The 20,298-nt window shown below is 50.9% G+C and overlaps 1 protein-coding gene across 6 annotated transcripts in view; it reads left to right on the top strand.

Moving 5' to 3' along the window:
• The window catches only part of Tbl1x (transducin beta like 1 X-linked), a 189,276-nt gene that overhangs the window by 143,957 nt on the left and 25,021 nt on the right, over positions 1-20,298 (top strand). The gene's annotated exons all lie outside the window — the stretch shown is intronic.

A 20,298-nucleotide genomic window follows, 5' to 3' on the forward strand; every position in this document is an offset into this window, starting at 1 on the left:
TGTCAGTAGGAAATTCGCCTTCATTGCGCCAGGGCAGGCTGGTCGGCCATTGATGGAAAACCAGGCTGCAGAACTGGAGGGCTAAGCATGCTCTTTGTGAGAGTGTTAGTCGGGAGAAGAGAAGTTCTGGGGCCAAGGCATTCCCAGGCTGGAATGCGATGACATCTCTGTTCCGATGAGATCGGATCAAGCGAGCATCGGGAGAGGTCGTGATAAACGTGGAAAGGGCCAGAGCAGTTAACTCAGGTGCTCCTGGCCTCCCACGTGGTGATGGCATTGGCCCACTGGGGTGTGGACTTGAACCTCGTAGATTTGACGCCAGAGATTTATGGAGCAAAGGAGAGAAAGAGGACGGGCCCAGGGCCCCACAGTTCCTTCAGGGACACACCTCCAAACACCCAGCTTCCTCCCTCCAGGCTGCAAGTTCCACCACTTACAGCAGCCCCACAGGTTAGCTACCAGTTCTCTGGTACGTGGGCCTTTGGGGACACCATAGATGTGAATGGTAGCATGATCCTCTGCTTGACAGTGTGACTCCCTCCCTTAAATCCGCCCCTGGTTGAAGATGCACTTAATACAGATCACCTAACCTATTGGACAGCACAGCTCTGTGCCGCCCATCTTAATGCTTTAGTCTGTTTGCGTTATGGCGGTCACAGCCTGATAAATTCATCAAAAGTTGAAAAATAGACTGAGCTGAAACACATCGACTGTAGCTGACCTGCAAGCATCCTAGCTCAGCCGCACAGCACGCTGTAGAGATTGCTTGTTTACCTGCCGATTTTGGGGTTGCCTGGAGGTGCAGCATCTCGGGAGAGACACGTGTAGCACTAACTCAACCAAAGATCCCAGTGCAAAACTTGGATTACAGTTCCTACTGAGAGTGTGAGGCTTTTGCACCTTTGTAAAGTGCCAGGATTATCAGTTGAACCATTGTCAGCCGAGGACCATTTGCTGGGTTTGAGGAGGAACCAGCTGATCGGCACTGGGACCCAGGCTTTTTCAGAATTAGTCTGAATGAGGGGCATGGGCAGCCATCGGAGCAAAGAAAGTGGGTCAAACCCTGAGCAAGCTACTTGGAGTGGGATTGCTGGGTCCTGTGGTAGATGTGGTTTAGCCTTATCAGAGCCTCGGTTTCCCCTACAACGGTGGTTCTCCCAGGCAAAAGTGATAAAGTGGGTTGGGCATGTAGCACGTTAGAAATAAAAGCCCTCTCCCTTCCAAGCCTGGGTCGTCTTATTTGAACCCCAGCTAGCATTGTACACGGTAATGTGCGTTCTTTGTACGTATTTGGGCGTTCGGCTTGTCTGTTGCCAGAGCACGGTGTAAGAAAGTGATGAGAAACGAAGTGTCCTGCCTCACCGTGGGGGCGGGGAGCTCCTCTAGGGCCTTGACCTTTGAACTTTCAGGAGTTGTCCCCTGGAGGACAGGTGTTCTCCTGTCACGACTCAGAGAATCCCCTGAGTTGCCTGCAGGTGGAAAAACCCACGTACGGAGTCCTGCGTCCTGTTGGCTTTAGCGTGGACTTTGAGACCTTTTCCATGTAGAAATATCTCTGTGCGGGGCTGTGTTGATGGCAGAGGTGGGGAAGGTGTAAACAGAGGACAAGCCAAGATGGCCTTCCTGCATTTGGGAAAGTGAGGCTGGAGAGAGAAAACTCCGCTACCTGGAGACGGCAGCCTTGCTGGCGGCTGGCCCACGACCCAGGCCTGAGAGCTTCACTGTTGTCTTTGAATAAACACGGGACTCTCCATGCCTCCCCCAGGAGGTCGGCCTCCTGGCCCACACTGGTCTACACTTGCTCCTGTTTATTCTATAAAGCCTCTGTGACCAGGCAGCTAGGGAAGGGGGACTGAGACTGAGCCGTGTGCGCAGGACTTCACCAATGTCATTTCCGTATAATGTCTGTTGAATTCTTTTCCTAATTTATCACCACTGTACTGAAGTGACTTTCCAGTAGGTGTGACTGCTGTTGAAGGAGAGATTGTCGAGCTTTGTTGGAGTCCTTGTGTATATTCTGGAACTTTTTTGGATGCTCCACAAGGAAGAAGGGAGAACAGCAGTGGCTGATGTTTAAGTGTACATTCTTGGGTTACTTTCTGTGTACCTCAAATTCTAAGTTTTGGTTAGACCCACAGTTATTGATCCTCCACCAACTTCAAGAGCGCCTTCTCCCCCGCCTATGAGAAGAAAATCATGTCCTTGATCCTGCCTCCATCAGACACCTGTGCTCTCTCTCCTTCAGTACCACCGAACACAGTAAAAATAGGTCCGACCTCCTAGTAAATGGTCCTCCGCTCCTCCAGAGCCACTGAACTTGGGGTCAGGTCCTGCTTCTCGGCTCTGGACCCAATGAGCCAGGTGCCATTCCTATCCACCTGCCCTTCTCCTCCATCATCTTGTCTCTTTCCTTCCCATCCCCCAAATATCCATGGTGTCATTTGGGATGATTTAGGCTGCAAGTAAGAGAGGATTCCATGTTGTGGAGCACACACTTCCCCATAGGGACACAGGGTATCGAAGACTGCTATTTTTCCGAAGAGCCCTACCCCTCAAATCTCTGAGTACACGTTCCGATTTGCAACACCGCACAGCAGCAGATTCACGGCAGTCTGAAGGAGAGACAGGGTTAAGAAGCAAGCCCTTGACATGAAATAGCAGCATTTGAATTAGCAGCTGTGGCACCAGAGGGACTGTTCGGTTTTGCTTGAGTGATGGCATTCTGTTTGCAGGGTGAGGGCCTTTGTCTCTGTCGGGCACTGTTTGCGAAGCCCAGGGTGGCAGTGTGTCTTTGCCATAAGCTCACTGGACCATCCTGCGAAGAGAGAAGCCAGGGAGCAAGACTGAGTGAGCAAGAATGAGTGAGCGAGTGCCCGTGTGCGTGACCTGGTGCCACCAGCCCGTCCAGATCCTGGGGACTCGTGTGTTTTCTTCTCTGGCTTATTTCTGAAGTGGAAGTCCATTTCCAACTTGGTAGGAAAAGAGGGACATTTCAGCCAGGGAGCCCTGTGGAGGTGTGAAGTGTTAGCTCTGGGGCTTCATCCCAGAATCCCAGTCTAAAGGAAACATGTTCTCCCAGACCCACATTTTAACGTCATTCGGATAATTGCACCCACAGGAAAGGTGATCTGAGCAAGAGTGGGACCGAGCCACAAAGGTACTCACTGAGCTGGGAAGGCGTTGTTGCAGGGCAAGCCGGTGACCTAGATTTGGGGGTGAGGGAGGCAGGTCTGAGGGGATTCCTTCGAGGAGGAAAGTGGAAGCTCCCTGGAGCCGAGGGAGGATTGCGACAGCGGATGACAGGGGTGGGAAGAACGTCATGCCTCCTCAGCTCAGTTGATGCCAAGGCAGGTCTTCACATAAGCAAGAGGTTTGCCAAGGCTCTGGGCACAGGCTGAACGAATGGGTTTGCTGATTCTCATGGAAAGAAAAGCCAGGGTTTCTCTTCTGTTCCACACGCGGGGCCAACTCTGTGATGTCTTAGGGATATGGGGCAGTGTCACGATCTATTCTGCAAAAGAGAAAAGCCAGATTTGGAGCCAGATTTTTACAGTAGCGGATTGAACCGACTGGTTGCTCTTGGTTAAGACTCGGAGAAGACAGACCTGACCTCTCCTTGGTGATCGTAACGACTTTTTCTCTTTCCTTCCCTCGTTTGCTTCATCTTTTTTTGAACAACTACGCCATGATTGGCATGTAGTAAATGTACCCTTTTTGGAGTACAGATCTGCAGCTTTTGCAAAATGTAGGCAGGTCACGTGACCAACTGAGACAAAGAGAGGTTCTGTCATTCTCCCAAATTCTCCCATGTTCCTTAGTAATTCATGCCAGGCCCTGGCAACCACTGTGTGCTTTTTGCTGTTGAGTCTTGGGCGTGGAGTCCTAGGGTGTATAGTCACTAGAGTCTGCTTCCTTTGGTGCAGAGCCCTTGAGCTTTGTGCGTGCGGCTGCGTGCATCGACCATGGGCTCTTCATTGCTCAGTAATGTTCCCTTTTAAAGGCTTTAGGGCAGTCTGCTTGCCCCTCTTCTGTTGAGGAACATGTGGGTTGTTTCCAGGTTTGGTGATTGCAGCATGAAGCTACTAGAAATATTTGCCTGCAGGGTTTTTGTGTGGACGCAGGTTTTTATTTACCTTGAGACAATGCCTGGGAGTGAGATTGCTGGGTCCTGTGGTAGGCGTAGCCTTAACTTATGAGAAGCCACTGGTGGTTTTCACCTAGGGCAGCCATAAGGCGCTTTCTAAACATCAGGGGTTAGAGAGGTGCCCTGAAAAGTAGGTGAGAGGACTTCCACCAAGCACATGTATTTGCAGGATATTGATTAAGTCTGTTGCTTTCTCTTTGGGTTCTGAATCAGGGTCCTAGCTTCCATAGCAGTGACCAGTTGAACTCTGTGTAGAATTAAAAACCGGCCAGGCATGAGGGCACACACCTGCAATCCCAGCTGCTCAGGAAGCTGAGACAGGAGGACCACAATTTGGAGGCCGGCCTCTGCAACCTAGTGAGACCCTGTCTCACAATAAAATAAAAAGGGTTGGAAGTGTGGCTCAGTGGTAGAGGACTTGCCTAGCACATGCAAGGCCTGGGTTTCAATACCCTAAACTGCAATAATGCCAATAGAAAGTTGCAGCTTGCTCAGCTCTTTGGATCAGCAGAAGTATCAGGCAGGCTTCCAACACACTACTAGGAACGCTCACAGTAATGAACCCCCGAAGGTGCTGGTAACAATGCCAGTAAAAAGAAATGGAGAAAAGGAGCTTCACTGAAGTTTTGCCCATTGCAGGGATGTTACCCTGTTATACGTCCCCGACAGGTATCATTTAAACATTCTGGATACTGAAAGAGTTTGTCATGACGATCAGTGGAAAAATTCAATTCTTACATACATGTTAAGTGCCCGGAGGCTGGACCACTGTCTTCAACCTGATGATTTGAAGACCCTCGGGTGTGACTGAGAACTCCCAGGCTAGGACTTATTTTCAGGTGGTTGTGATTTGCAGCCAAGAGAGGCTGGTTCATTATATATCTTTATTGCCTGCATTAACATCACCATCTTCACATTATTCAGAACCAGGATGTTGCTCATTTTTAAGAGCAAACGTCTACACCCCAGATGCATGCCATTTTCCTCAAGAGCTAATATCCAAACTCGAGACAAGCTACGTGGAATGAGTCGTGTTTGTTTTTATTTATGTAATGTGTGTGTGAGTCTCTGTCACATACTATCCTTGTTCCTGTGAAGGTAGTTGCTGTGATCCAAATGTGTGTGTCCCGCCCCAAATTCATGTTAAAATCCTCACCCCATGGTGCTGGTGTTGGAGGTGGGGTTGTGGAAGGGGCTGAAGTCACCAGGGTACAGCCCACGAATGGGACAAGGGTCCTTATACAGAGACCAGAGAGCTCCCTGCCCTTCCACCCTGTGAGGACCAGGAGCAGCGCCATCTGTGAGCAGGAAGCAGCCTCAGCAGCCCCGAGTCTGCCCCGCCTGGACCTGGGCTGCAGCCTGCCGTCTGTAGGCCACACATTGTATTTTTTTTGTTACTGATGCCTGAATGGACAAAGATAATAGGGAAAATTTTGTACAAGTGCCTAGACTTTCCAGGTTTCGAAACTTAACTAGACTTTTGACTTTCATTTTGTGGAGCTTGTGAGCCAAGGAAACCATGAATAAGAAGGATTTCTCCTCCAGGCAATGCACGTGCTCTGAGGTGCTTCTCGCTAACGATGCTGTGCCTTAGTCGAGTTAGCATGAGAGGAAGTGGAAGAATGAGCCTCGGTAGCCTTCCCTCTCCACAGACACAAATGGAGAAGACCCCCCCACACACACACCTTCAGAGATCAACTTCACACGGGGGCGGGGGGGCAGTAAAATGCTCTTTTAAAAAGATTCTCCATGGAAGCAACCCAGACATCCATCAGTGGAGGGGTGCTCAGTCCATAAGCTGAACTGTAGTCAACCTCCAAAGGAAGGAGATTCTGACCCACGTTTCCTAACAACATGGGTGAGTCTTGAGAACAGAGAAGACAGCCAGTCACAAAGGGCAAATGCAGACTGGCTCGCTTATAAGAGGTATGTATATAGGGGAGACGAATCCACCTGCAGAGACACAGAACGGGGTTGCCCGTGGCTGGGGACAGGTTTTCAGTTTTGCAGAATGAACACATATGGATGATGGGGATGGTTGAACAACAGGATGAATGTGTTCCAAGCCACTTAAAAATGGGTAAAATGGTTTATTTTATGCTACTGTGTATTTTAACATAGTTTGGGAAAAAATCACAGTATTATAGCAAGAAGGTTTATGTGTAGATTGAGTTTGGAACACTTGTCTAGAAAGGAGGAGAAGGCGCCACCTGAGTGCCACAGTGACATTAAGGGCTTACAGGGTGTGTCAAGGAACTCCAGTGTTTGGCACACAGGTGTCCTTTGTAAGCTAGATCGGTGTCTGATAATATGAGTATTTTAAACATGGAATAGAAAGTCGCATCACTTGTCACAGCATGTACTACACATGTTGCTGTGCCCTTTGGTGGGCGATTGATAAACCCAACTGTGGCATATCCACGCTGTGGAATACCACTCGGTCATCAAAAGGGATGAGCTATTGGTACAGGCAAAGACGGGTGAGTCCCCCGAGTTCTGTGCCGAGTACTGTACTGGGTGCCAGGAGATCCCACAGTGCATGATTTCATTTACAGAACATTTCTCAAGTGTCTCAGGATTGTAGGGATGGCACATCGGTGTCTGCCAGGGTCGGGAGCAGGGAGGGGTGTGGTATGGGGCTGTTCTTGTGTGTTGATGGGGTTCTGTGGCTGTGCCCAAGCTTGACGGGTGGGATAAAATCTCACAGGTCATACGTGGACACATACAGTGCCGACTTGACGGCTTCCATACTGGACTAGAGCCAGGAACTGGCCACCATCAGATGAGCAGGGTCAAGGGTCCACAAGCCCTTCTTATCTCCACGACTTCCTCCGAGTCTGTAATACTCTCCACATTGTTAAATTTAAAACTGAAACACACTTCTACTCTTCCCTTGGCTCCAGAGTGCTGTGTGTATGAGAGCAAGAGGGTAGTGGTGTGCCGCAGAGGCAGGTGATCACACCTTGGGTTTGGATGGGTGTCCTTGTGCTTGGTGGAGTTTATCAGTGTAGGAGTGGACGGGGCTTTGCACGCAGAGGATTGAAGGAGACCCTCCTGGAGGGGAGCCCCAGTGGTTGGGTGGGGCTCGCTGGAATATTTGCATCCGTGGGCAGTCGGCGGACTCGGTGGGCCTGTGTGCCTGGCCTGTGATTTTCATGGGACACTTGTGCACGGGGTTGGGACCAAAGCCACCCAGCAGGCTGCATCTTTACTGGGACTGGGAGGGTCTACCTGTGGCTTCTTCCCCGACGCCCTTCCAGTGACTCTCGGAATGTTTTTGCAGTGTCCCCGGTGTGCGAGGAGCCTGAGAGAAACAGGTGGGTGTGAGGGTCTTGGCTCCGGGGGTGCCGTGAGGGGCCCCAGCTGAAGCTCCTACTAGGCTTTCAGTCCACTTGTCACCATCAGGGTGGCTCCGCCACAACACGACTGACCTTGTGGCAGATTGTTCCCTGCCTTGGGGGTCTGTGTGGACTGTGGAGCCACATCCTGGGCCTTGGCCCGCTGAGTACCAGGAGCACACCTTGTCCCCTCCGCTCCTGGTTGTTGGCTGGGGGCATTGATGGAATTCTCATTTCTCCACCTCTCATCTCATCTTCTCCTGGGCTGCCTTGGCTTCCTTCAGACCCACCCCCCAGATAGACTTTCATGACGAGAAAAGTGCAGTGCCTGCCTTTATTAATTTTCCAGAGTATTTTTCCCTGTGAGGAGGGGGAGAGCCTGCCAACAGCTTCTCTGGCAGGTAATAAAATAATTGCAAGTCTCAGACTTTCAATCTGATTTTTTTTTTCCTGGGCTCCTGGTGAGTCGGTGAGGAAACCAGGAAGAGGGTGTCTCTCGATATTTGAATAATTGCGTCTCCAGAAGTGATTAAGTGGCTTTGCCCATCGTAATCCCAGGAGCTGACAAATTACCTCGCAGGCTCCGGTGCTTCCTAGGCCCGGGAATGCCTCCTACGGGGGACAGGTTCCCATGGACCCAGGAAGTCGTTTTAATGGCTCAGCCCTCCTCCTCCAAACACAAGTTCAGGACTTATTGTTCAGCTGAGGCTCTAAAAATATTTTTTGACTGCAGTGGCTCATTTCCATTGCTAATGTGTGTCCCTGTCTTCATAAAAGGATCCTTGGGACACTGTGAAGGTCATGCCTTTCTTGGAGTCCTGGTAGCCTTCGCTTTAGACATAAGTAATAAAGGAAAACTTGCATTTCACCAAATAATGAGGAAGACGGGAATAAAAGGGCCATAGTACTGCAGGACGAAGGTGGCTTGAACTTTGTGGAGAGCAGTCAGGTCTCCTGTCTTCTGCTGACCCCGGGGGATGTAAGCATTGCCTTGGGTGGGGTCTTGGGGGAGCCCAATGCACACTTAGGCTCAGTAAATCGCTGGAAGGACTCACAGGACTCAGGAGTTGGTGCACTCAGACTTTAGTGCAGCAGAAGGCTGCAGATTTAGGGAATGGAAAAGTGCAAGGTGTGAAGTCCACAGCAGGTGTCCCTCCCCAGCACCTGTGCAGGACAGCACACATGAAGTGCGTCCCATCACCAGCACTCACCCGAGTCTCTGCGTGCAGTCTTCTTACTGAGGGCTGGTCCTGGGCATGGGGCACCCACCAAGGCAGTCAGAAGGGAGGAGGGGATAATGTGGAACTATCCAGGATGTGCCAGCCCAGTCCACATTTAAATCTAGGTTGTGGTCGTGCGTGTCATTTGCACAACGTGTACTTTCTGTGTTGATTTTTTTTTTAAATGACCTTAAAAACTGTAACGCAGGTTAATAACGAGAATGTGATACCCGTGCCTTCCATTTAGAAAAGCATAGAGCATCACCCCAGCTCGCTGGTGGCATCACCCAGCTCGCTGGTGGCATCAGTAATTCTCGCACCCCAGCAGCAGCTGCCTCCTTCCGCCTCAGCAGAGTGTGGTTGGCACCAGATCCCAGAGCGCCAGCGCACACAGCTGCCCAGGCACAGAGCTCAGGCAGGAACCTGTGCTGAACGTCAGTTGCTCCGTGGTAAACCCACCGGCATCGTTGCTACTTACAAACAAACTCCTCTTCATTTGCAACGACCGTTTTCCTCAAACGGTCCTTTGGTTTGATTAGAACCACTTTCAGAAGCAAAATTGTGCAAAGTTGCTACTTCATAGATTCCAGATGTTCACGACCCTTGGACTCCCTGGTTCTGATGCCATTCTGGTCTTTTCTCGGTGAACCGTTCTAATTGGTGCCTGTCTTTTCTCCCTCCTCATCTATCTTAAGGGATTCTTTCATGAGTGTCAGGATAGAGAAAGCCCCATTGGCACGAAGTTCATCAAAAATATTTTTTTCAAGTAAAACTAGCTAAATTTTGCAAATTGAGACTTGTGTTTCCTGTGCTTGTTATTTAGTGAGAGGGCAGGAAAACAAATAGAATGAAGACCAGTGCAGTGCTTTATGAATTATAGTTGTTTTAACACGTGGCCAGTTTTTTTCCATTGGCGTTAACACACACACACACACACACACACACACACACACACACAAAAGAAGGCCAGCCCTGGTGAAGACGCGTGGAAGACTGGACTAGTCCCTTCCTGCTTTAGAGGTTGGTGGTGAGCTGGGAAGGTCTGCCTGGCTCAGGTTTCCTGTCGTAGATAGGATGAAGAGCTCTTACCACGCACCATGCCTCCTTCAGAGTTCATGTTGCACTGAAGACCTGCCTGCTCTGGAATGCTAATGCGACCTTCAGACGGTCCCGCACTGATATATATTTTATTTCCTGCCAAATTCCCTTCTTTCCTCTTTTCAGACCAAATAGCAAACACGTCACCTGCACTAACTTTGTCCTTTTCTCCGAAGCCTCTGCTGATGCCTGCGCAGACATGTTTCTTATAAACGCCTGCCCCTAAGGGCGCTCCTTTTCTTCCCCCACATCTGTCTGTGGTCAGTGTGCTGCTCCCTTCCCCACAAGTCCAGGGATGCATCCCCAGTCTTTCTCCTGACCTTCCCAGTCTGGGAGCCCATCCCCAGTCTCTCTCCTGACCTCCAAGTCTACATGTCCATCCCCGATCTCTCCACTGACCCTCAAGTCTGGGTGCCCGTCCCCAGTCTCTCCACTGACCCTCAAGTCAGGGTGCCCATCCCCAGTCTCTTCACCGACCACCAAGTCAGGGTGCCCGTCCCCAGTCTCTCCACTGACCCTCAAGTCAGGGTGCCCATCCCCAGTCTCTTCACCGACCACCAAGTCTGGGTGCCCATCCCCAGTCTCTCCACTGACCACCAAGTCTGGGTGCCTGTCCCCAGTCTCTCCAGTGACTACCATGCTGATACTTTGGATGACACTTTCAGGCTTTCCTTGTTATCAGCCCAAGAGGCACGGGAGCTCCTGCAGCCTCCCGTAAGTGCCCTGATTCTGCCCTGAGGGACCTGCCCTCTTGGCCTCGTTGCCTCTCAGGGGCTGTGCTGTTTAACACCCTCCCCTTCAAGGCTGGGGTCTCAGCATATGAGTTTGGAAAGAAGGGTGGGCACCAGGACGCAGCCTGTCGCACTGCTCACGTGGAGAAGCCAAAGTGTTCACGCCCTTCTCCTCCATAGAGGCCTCCCTGCTGCCCCTCATCTTCAGGTCCCTCACCCCCACATCTCCACAACCCCTGCAGGGCTGCCTCTGTCCCTGTTGTTACAGTGACACACACTCATTGAGCCCTTGCTGTATGAGGCAGGCATGGCAGATGGAGCTGTCAGCCCCGAGAGAGAAGAGGCAGCTGCGTCCATCATCCAGGGGAGGTCCAGGGTGCTGAGGGCTGAGCGGCAGAGCAGGCAGTCGGATCTGTAGGCTTCCTCATTTCTCCCGCAGCCGAGACTCAACGTGCATTGTAGTGTCCTGCCGCCTTTGGAAGCGTGATACAGCGGGAATGGCTCTTTGCAGCTCACCAGCTAGGGTTGCCTCATGTGCTTAGCATTCTTGGATCATGTGAGTTGCAATTTTCGAAACACACTGTTGTTCTTAACTAGTCACCGTGTGTCCCCTGAGTCTCCTGAGATTATTTCTCTTGTCTAATTGGAACTTTGCACCCTTTGACCCACATCTCCCCTGCCCTCACCCAGCCCCTGGCACCCACCTTCTGCCTGGGTTGTTCTCGGTTTCACATGTAAGTGAGGCTGTGGGGTCCTTGGCTCCCTCGCCTGGCTTGTTTCTGTTAACGCCGTGTCCTGCGGGTTCCCTTCTATCGGAGGTGGACCAGGGTTGCCTTGTATGCACACCTCACCTTCTCTTTATCCTTCCATCCCTCGATGGACGCGGAGGCCGACTCCGTATCTTGGCTGTAATGGTAGTAATACAGTGAGCTCAGAGTGCCCAGGCCTCGTCCACATACTGGGCCCCCATCTTTGGATATGTCGCCTGCAGTAGGATTGCAGTAGTCCTGTTTTTAAATTGCAAAGGACGGTGCTTACTGTTTTTTTTTTTGTTGTTGTTGTTGTCTTTGTTGTTTTTGGTATTGGTGATTGAATCCAGGTGCACTCGACCACTGAGCCACCTCCCCAGCCCTATTTTGCGTTTTATTTAGAGACAAGGTCTCACTGAGATGCTTAGAGCCTCGCTTTTGCTGAGACTGTGCTTTGAACTTGAGATCCTCCTGCCTCCTGAGCCGCTGGGGTTACAGATAGGTGCCACCACGCCTGGCTTGGGTACTGGTTTCTGTAATGCCATGCCAATCGGCGCTCCTTCCAGCTGTCTGTGAAGGTTTCCTTTCCTCACCTTAACCACTCCTGCCGTCTTGAGGCTTTCTGATAAGAGCCTAATTTGCAGTATGATTTTTTTGCATTCCCCTGATGCCTAGTAATGTGGAGCACTTTCTTTTTTCTTGATTTCTATTTTTAATGCGACCAAGTCATCGATGTGTTTTCTGATATTAAACCCTGCATTCTTGGAATAAACTCTGCCTGGCTGGGACATTTTGTCCTTTTTGAGTATGTGACTGAATTTGGTTTGTCAGCACCTTATCTGGTGTATTCACGTTTAACTTACTGAGAAAAACGGCTGTGATGTTCCTTTTTGAGTATCCTCGTCCAGGTTGGGAATTAGGATCATCCTGCCTCATAAAACAAGTTGGAATTTCTGCAAGTGATCACAGGACTGCTTGACCCTTTGTCGAGACAGGTCTCCCTGAGGCCAGGGCTTCGGAAACTTCCTTTAAAGAGCCAGATGATATATTTTAGCTTGTGTCAAAACTGTCCGTTTCTGTCTTCATGGTGCAAGAACAGCTATTGAAATCATGGAAGCACGTGACAAGAACTGTGTCCCAATAAAACTTTATTTACAAAAACAGGCCATGGGCCAGATTTGTCCTGCGCGCTGTAGTTGAGCAATTTCTGCCCCAGACTCTTAGAATCCAGGAGCTTCTTCACCCTCCCCTGCACCAGTGTGTGTGTGCTCACATTCTGACTTCCTCCCTGCTTGGAAAACCTCTCTGTCCTTCTGACAGTCTAAACGTGAATTTCCAAACCTCTCTGCTCTGCTCTTTACTGCTCATCTGCACGTTGGCCATGTTTCCAGAGTTTATTAATATTCTCTAGTATTTTTTCCTTAAATTGAGCCATTCCTCTTTCTTAAGTATGCTAAGAGAGCCTGTGTATTCATTCTGTCTAGTTCTAGTCTGTTGGCATAGCACACGTTAAGAGACCTATTAAAATTTTAAACATTTGTCCTGTGCTATTTAAAATTATTTTGAGTATCACCTGAGAGTTTGAGTTTTGTGGTGGTGCATGCTACACAGTCTCTGTCAGTGAGCTATATATTCTTGGCCCTTTTTATTTTTATTTTCACCCAGGGTCTCACTCAGTTTTCAAGGTTAGCTCGAACTTGATATCCTCCTGCCTCGGCCTCCCCAGCAGCAGGATTATAGGAGCATCCCACTGTGCCCGACTCAGAGTTCTTGATGTTCAGGGATGTAGCCCTTGGAACAATTTCCAGTTGCACAGATGTCTCTTGGTAGGCCGCCCGTTGAGTAGTGGCGCTGCCCTCAATGCTACGATCACAAATATTTGAAGAGTTGACTGTCCCAGAGGCAGATAACTGTGATATTAAAAGTGTGTACCAGCTGGGCGCAGAGGCACATGCCTGTAATCCCAGCAGCTTAGGAGGCTGAAGCAGGAGGACTGCAAGTTGGAGGCCAATTTCAGCAACTTAGTGAGACCTAAGCAATTTAGCAAGATCCCCTCTCAAAATAGAAAGGGCTGGGGGTCTAGCTCAGTGGCAAAGCACCCCTGTGTTCACCCAGTCCTACAGGGAAGGCGGGTGAGAGGGAGGGAGGGAAATGAAAGGAAAGAAAACGTGATGGAGTGGAGCAGATTCTGGAAAATCACATGGGCAGCAGAGATGATAACCAGCTGAAACCTTGGAACCTCTCCTCTTAGAGCCATTAGTTCCGTTTTGAAAACCAAATCTGGAGATGGAGTCAGTCATGGGTCTTCTCTGTGGTGGCTCCCAAGATCAGTCAGCTGCAAACAAAAACGTACATATCGTGTCAGGTTAAAAACAAACAAAAAGCATCCAGAGATGCGATGTTCTCTGACCACAAGGCCCATATAGATGAAATTAGCCCACACAGACAGAAGAGACTAAAGTTCCCCGTGTGAGGACAGGGCTTGTGCTGGTCGTATGATCAGGCGAGTTCTTTCTCCCATCTTCAACTTTCTATTGAGACTTTGAATGGTGCTCTCCCTTGCGAATGGGCTTGCCTGAGCCTCGCTGTCCCCTGCACCTGACAGGAGTGGGGAGGTGAGGTTGTGCCCACTGCTGCCGCTGCGCTCTGTGTCCCTTGACAGGAAAGCCCCTCCACACCACCCAGGTGGGCGGCGTCTCCTCCCGGAGCACACTGCTGGCTTGGGAGGCAGTGGCCACCCTTGGTTCATACCCAAGCCGTGCCTCCTGGTCCTGATCTTTCCCACGGCGAGAGGATATGGAAACAGTCTTGGCGCGTGGTCTGCAGGCGTCTGAGCCCATGCTGCACTTAACCGCCAGCCTTGGGGTCTGGGCCAGGTGTTACAAGCAAAACCCGATTTTAATGAGAGCCTTCTGGTATTTCTTTTGGACACCATCCAGGGCAGTTCCATTTTACGCCAAGTTCCATGTCATGGCAGGCAGGTCATCTCGGACCCATCTGCAGCCCCCAAGAGCATTTCTCCCTGCCGCTGTTTCCTGAGAATTAGGAGGGGAGTCAAGGACTCGGTCTTGCGGGGTTTTTTTTGTTTTGTTTTGTTTTGTAATGTTCACGTCATAATTGTAAAGATGATGTGAACGCAGGCCGTGATTTAGACGGCAAAATTGAAAAGATTTCTCGGAGTCTTTTTGAGCTTCTCGCCACAGATCAAACAAGTTTACATAGGTTCAGAATGGCTTGTCGGCAGAAAATGCCATTCTCTGGGGAAGCTCATCCCCCACTGTTGACAGGGAGGCGACCCAAGAGCAAGCGAGCTCCCGGAGCGCAGGACTCGACTCCAGCTCTCTTACTTCTTCTGTGGACTGTTGCTAAGTCCAGGAGCCAGAGCGCTCCTGGATGGGTCTGCGCCGCCCCACTTGGTCAGCCTTGGCCTCTCTCTGCTCTCGCGTTTATGGGCACCCTCCCACCGCCCCACCTCAGCTCAGCTCTGGCAGGGGCTGGTGGCTTTCCAGGAGAAACCCGGACACCCAGGACATGGTGAGATGTTGTGGTCGTTATCAAGTAACGTGAACAGTTGGTGTTCAGGAATGTACCTGTGACCAAGGGTCCTCTCCACTGTTTGGAGACTCCTGTGTATATGACAGGCATCTTTGGTGTCAAAATTCACTTTTCTTTTCGTTGTGTCTACATCTTTCATTCTTGTCCTTCTCCTTCAAAGTCCTCTGTTTGGAAATCGTGAGGACGCGGTGATTCGCTCTCTTTCCACCCTCCATTGGCAGCAGGCTCTGGCTTCTCTCAGCCATCCATCAAGTTCAGCCGTTCACCTTGAGCACCAGCGGCTGCAGCTGGGAGGGGGGACTGTGCCCACCAGACAGCAAACGCAGGTGGGCTTCCTGCCCTCAGAGATGCTCGGGAATGGGCGGAGCGCCACACGCGACCACGACCGGCGAGGGGTGCGGGCTGAGGTAGCTTGGGGAAGAGCGCGACCCCTCTCTGTTGAAGGGACAAGAAAGTCTGTCATCAGGAAGGACCACCTGACAAGGTGCAGGCAGGGGTGGAAGAGGGAATCTGAGAACAGGTTTCTCAACCTTTGCACTGTTGAAACTGGGGCCAGAACCATCTTCGTCATGGGGTGGGGACCTGCTGGGTACCTTGTAGGATGGTCAGCAGCAGCCCCAGAGCTAGGTGGGCCACGTGGTTTCTTTTGCAGCCACTGCACTCTGCCACTGGAGATTCAAAGCAGCTAGGGACAGTTTAGGAACTCATGAGCATGACTTTGGCTTTGTTCTAATAAAACTTTATTTAAAAACACAGGCAGTGGGCCTCAGCTTGCCAACCCTTAACCCAGACAATTTAGAAATAAGCCTACTGTGCCCACTGGCTTCGAGTCTGTGAGTATTCTAAATATGTAAATCTGCCGAATGCTTAATAAAATCTCTGTTCTTAATGCCGCAGATTGGTGCCCTGGGCGTTTGTTACAGCTCAAGATGCAAAGCCCACCCGCAGCTGCCTGAGTATTAAGCGACTGCTCTGCTGAACAAGCACCGTTTCCGAGGGTTTCCGAGGGCCGGCACTGCCCACCGTAACTCCCAGCAGTTTGTGAAGCCATTGTGAAACGTGTTTGTTCTAGCAGTATAGTGATTGCAGGGAACACAGAGCATGTTCTTGGTTTATGTTCAGTCCACTTTTGTTGCCCTGGTAGGTGAGACAGATTCACAGTTTTCCTCTCTCGGGAGACGAGGGTACCTTTCATGCGAGACATACGAGACTTGAGCATCCTTTGGAAAACGCAGACTTGTTTTGAGCCTTTCTCGGACCATCTTGACTGCACCTCTGTTTTCTGCTGGGCAGTATTTCTACCTTGCCCAGCTGCTGTCTAGCAGCACTGTGAGTTTTCTGGAGTCTCTGGCGATGGCTCACAGGCAGCTGTCCAGAATCAAGCAAGAATGGGGTTGAGTAGAGCTGTGGGTAGTGAGGGCACTTTTGAGGGCATCAGTTCCTGCAGCTCACTGGTTCTCAACCATGGTGGGGTCAGGTGGACCATGTTGGAGACATTTTTGGTTGGCACACTGCGAGGAAGGATGCTACTGGCATCTATTGGGGAGAGGGCAGGGGTACTGCTCAGCAGCCTTCGGTGCACAGAACAGAGCCTCCGCTACAGCCAAGAGTGGCTCAGCCCAAATGGCAGTCATGCTGTGTTGGAAGCCCTGCCGTTGGTGGCACAGGGATACTCTTTGTAAGTAAGGAGCAGGCTGCGGGACTTCAGTGATGGCTCCAGGCTGGCCCAGCAGTTGGCGCCAGGAACACTGACCCATGACCCTCACACGGCCTTCCATCAAGATGCTGCCAAGCTCTCATTTCCCTCCCTTGTGACGACTTTAGTACCTGCCACTGTGGCTGAGGCTAGTGTGCCATCTGTCCCTTACATTCTGATCTTGGTCTCTGTGTGGACAGAAAAGACGTTGTCAAATGCCAAGGGAGAGCTGATGGGCACAGACGGAGAAGTCTCTCCACTCGGGCAAATTGAATGTGTTAATTAACCAGCACTGGAGTCCACTGGGGGGAGGGAGGGGGTGGTGCTGGCAGTGGTAGAGGGCAGGCTGGCCGGAAGAGAGGCATCTGGAGGTGCCGTCACCTTGATTCTGTGTCCGGCTTGTGACTTGAGGGTGAGGGCAGTACACCAACAGGCAGGCCATACAGGTACAGTGTACATTGGAGCTGAAAGTTAGCTGTGCTTCCTGTGCTGGTGGGTCTTGGAAAGAAGATATTCAATACCGAAGTCACACGGTGAACATTCTAGCTAGGCCTCCACATGTAGGTGCGGATTCAACCGGAAGCAAGTCCTCTCATCTTCAGTGTTTGCCCTTGAGTTACTGCACCAGCTGAACAACCGCTCATGCTGGTCTCTGGTGCAGGCAGAGGTTCCATGGTGGCTGGGTGTTGTCTCGGACCCACCCCTACAAGCTGAGTGACATGGGTCTGTCCCTTGTTCCACTGCCTGAGGGTCTTTGCAGCAGTGTCTGTGTGAGAGTCAGCCCCTCTCAGGAAACCAGGAGGACAAGAAATGGCCTGTGACCTCCAATGCTTAGTCAGGACACAAACAGAAGATAGCCAGGGGGTGGCTCCTGTCAGCCACAAGCATTGTGAAGTCTTAGGAGAGAGCAGCCACTTGACCAGAGCATGCAGTAGGGCATCAAGTGGAGAATCCACTGAGACCCCACTCCATGTATTCACTGGTGCTTTTCTAGTCTCCACCTTGCCAGAAACCTGATGATAAAAAACTTAGGAAAATACAGTCATTGGTTATGCGAGGAGTCGGGGAAGGGTCATAGGAAATGAAGGTGGAAAGAAAGAAAGATCAAAGATAAGTCAGAAGGAAAAGATAAACTCACCCATAAGGGCCTTTATGTCCTCTGATGTACTAGTCTTGTTTTGTATTGCTATAATGAAATACCCGAGGGAGGTTACTTTATAAAGAAAAGAGTAGTATTTATGTATTTATGTTTAGCAGTGCTGGGTGATTGAACCCAGGGCCTCACGCAAGCTAGGCCCGAGAGTTTTCATTTTAACTAATGGTTGTGGAGGTCTGAGGTTGAGGGGCCGCTTCTGGCAGTGGCCTTCTAGTGGGCACAGGGTATTACTTGGCAGGAGACAGGCAGCACATACCGCTGTCTTCTGACTCTCACACACTCTCCCTCCCTCTCTCTCTCTCTCTCTCTCTCTCACTCACTCACTCTCTTCTTGGATTCAGTCATGGAGGATCCACCGCATGACCTTATTAGTCCTTATTGCCTCCCAGAGTCCCAGGCTCTGAACAGCACAGTTGGAGAGATTCCTAATAGCAACCTGATTAGGCCAGAGTAGTTTTGTAAAGAGATAGGCAAGGCCCTGTGCAACTGATTGTAAAATGAAGAGCAACCACCATAGTACTTTATGAAATAAATACAAGCTCCAGATCTGATGTGTTCCACCATAACTAGGTGATGTGGGGGAGCGGTGGGTGGCTTGAGGAAGAGAGAGGGTGGGAAAGAGGAAAGAATGACTATGAAAGGAGGAATCTCCCTCATCCCTCCGGAGTCTCCCTGCGTGAAGGAACAGTCCCACCTAGTGGGCAGATGGGTTATTGCAACAGTAGCCTGTGTCTGGATAGCAAGAGGCAGAAGGGCCCAGGATGCAGTCTGGCGTGGAGACCATGGCTGTCCTCGTTGGTTGACTGAAAGAGGCCTAGGCCAAGCAAGACTGAAAGACATAGGGAGTTTTATGGCCTGCAGACCAGCCATGATGTCAGAGTGAGCAGGACTTCCTAACCCAGGACTTAGGAGTGCTTGCTCCTAATAGTCTGTCTTGTATAACTATAATGAAATACCTGAGGGAGGTTCCTTTCTAAAGAAAACAGGAGTGATAACACTTGCCACAGCCAAGAGCATCTGGCAGTAGGATGCCAGCTTTCTGTCCCTGAGAAGGGGTCATGGAAGGTTCCTGATGCCCTCAGTCCCCCACGCACATCCCCCCCACAGTGCCTTTTTCTTTGTGGTGTTTTCTAACACCTTCTTTCAAGCACCATCATCCAAAGCTTATCTGAAAATGTCTGGAAATTTTCCAGCATTTTGTTTTTTTGGAGCTGGCATTGGGAGAAAAGGGGGGGAAATTGGCAAAGGATTGGTGTAGCTCAGAGGTAGAGCACTTGCCGGGCTTGCGTGAGGTGCTGGGGAATGAGATGGATCAGACCGTTAAGCTCATGCATGCATCCTGGTGTTATGCATCATCATAATGCACCAGTAAAACAGAAGTAGAAAAGGGGAGAACTCCCAGTGTCCTGAGCAAACTGCTGAGTGCCACACCCATTGGCCCTGAGCAGCCTCTTTCCCTTGGGCATTTGGTTGCGTGGTTGTCCTCACCTGCCTGTGAGCGCTCCTAGCCAGGCACTGGCTGCCCTGTTCTCTTGGCCTGAGGGGTAGCTCCTCCTTGTGCGTTGCAGCTGGGCACACAGACTTCAGCACTGAGCATCTGCAAAGAGCAATTTGACCTGGGAGTTGGTGGAAGCCTGAGGTTGAATTTCTGTAACAGAAACATCCAGCCAGGGCACTCAGGCAAACTGTGCTGTGTTCTGCTGCTTAATGTAGATGCTTTCAACTTACGATTTTTCAACTTCACAGTGGTGCAAAAGTGATAGGAATTCAGTGGAAACCTTACTTCAGATTTTGAATTTGGCTCTTTCCCCAGCCAAGCTATAGGCATATACCCACCCCTGAAACTGGGCACCTGTCAGCCCTGTGGTCATGAGATGAAATAGCCCATTCTGTACAGTGTGCTGTGTTGGCAGCATTTTTTGGATACTGTGTTGTTTTGTGTCTGTGCATGCCATAAAGTCTACAAAATGCCCATCAGAGTTACTCAGCTTTCTGTTACGGAGGAAAAGTCTACTTTGACTGATGATTTCAGAGGTTTCAGTCCGTGGTTGCTTGGCCCCATTGCCGTTGGGGCTGTGGTGAGGCAGGACATCATAGTGGGAGTACATGGAGGAGGGAATCACTTACCTCATGGCAGCCAGGAGACAGACAGGAAAGGGCTGGGGTCCCGATATCCCCTACAAGGCCGTGCCCCCTGGTGAGCTAACTTCCTCTCACCAGGCCCCACCTCTGAAAGGTTCCGCCACCGCCTGGTAGCGCCATAGGCTAGGACAAAGCCTTCAACATAGGGGCCTCAGAGGACACCCCAGATCTGACCGTGACGCCATCTGTGTGTGTCCGCGAGATGAGACGCTTGAGCCTTCCTCGTGGAGTAGGCTTTGGCCAGCCGTCGGCTAACGGAAGTGTGCTGCGCACACTGCAGGTTGGCCAGGCAGAGCCGTGGCGCCGGCAGGTCAGCGGGGCTCAGTGCATTTCCAGCTTCCTAGGGCTTATGGGGGCATCACCCACCGTTAGCGGAGGCACAGATGCACAGCCGGGAAGTCTCTGCCTCCAAAGGCGTTCCCACCAGGCACCAGCACGGGCGTCTTGGCCTGCGTTTCCTCTCTCCGCA

Source organism: Sciurus carolinensis, chromosome X, assembly GCF_902686445.1.
Source record: "Sciurus carolinensis chromosome X, mSciCar1.2, whole genome shotgun sequence".
Classification (NCBI taxonomy): domain Eukaryota; kingdom Metazoa; phylum Chordata; class Mammalia; order Rodentia; family Sciuridae; genus Sciurus; species Sciurus carolinensis.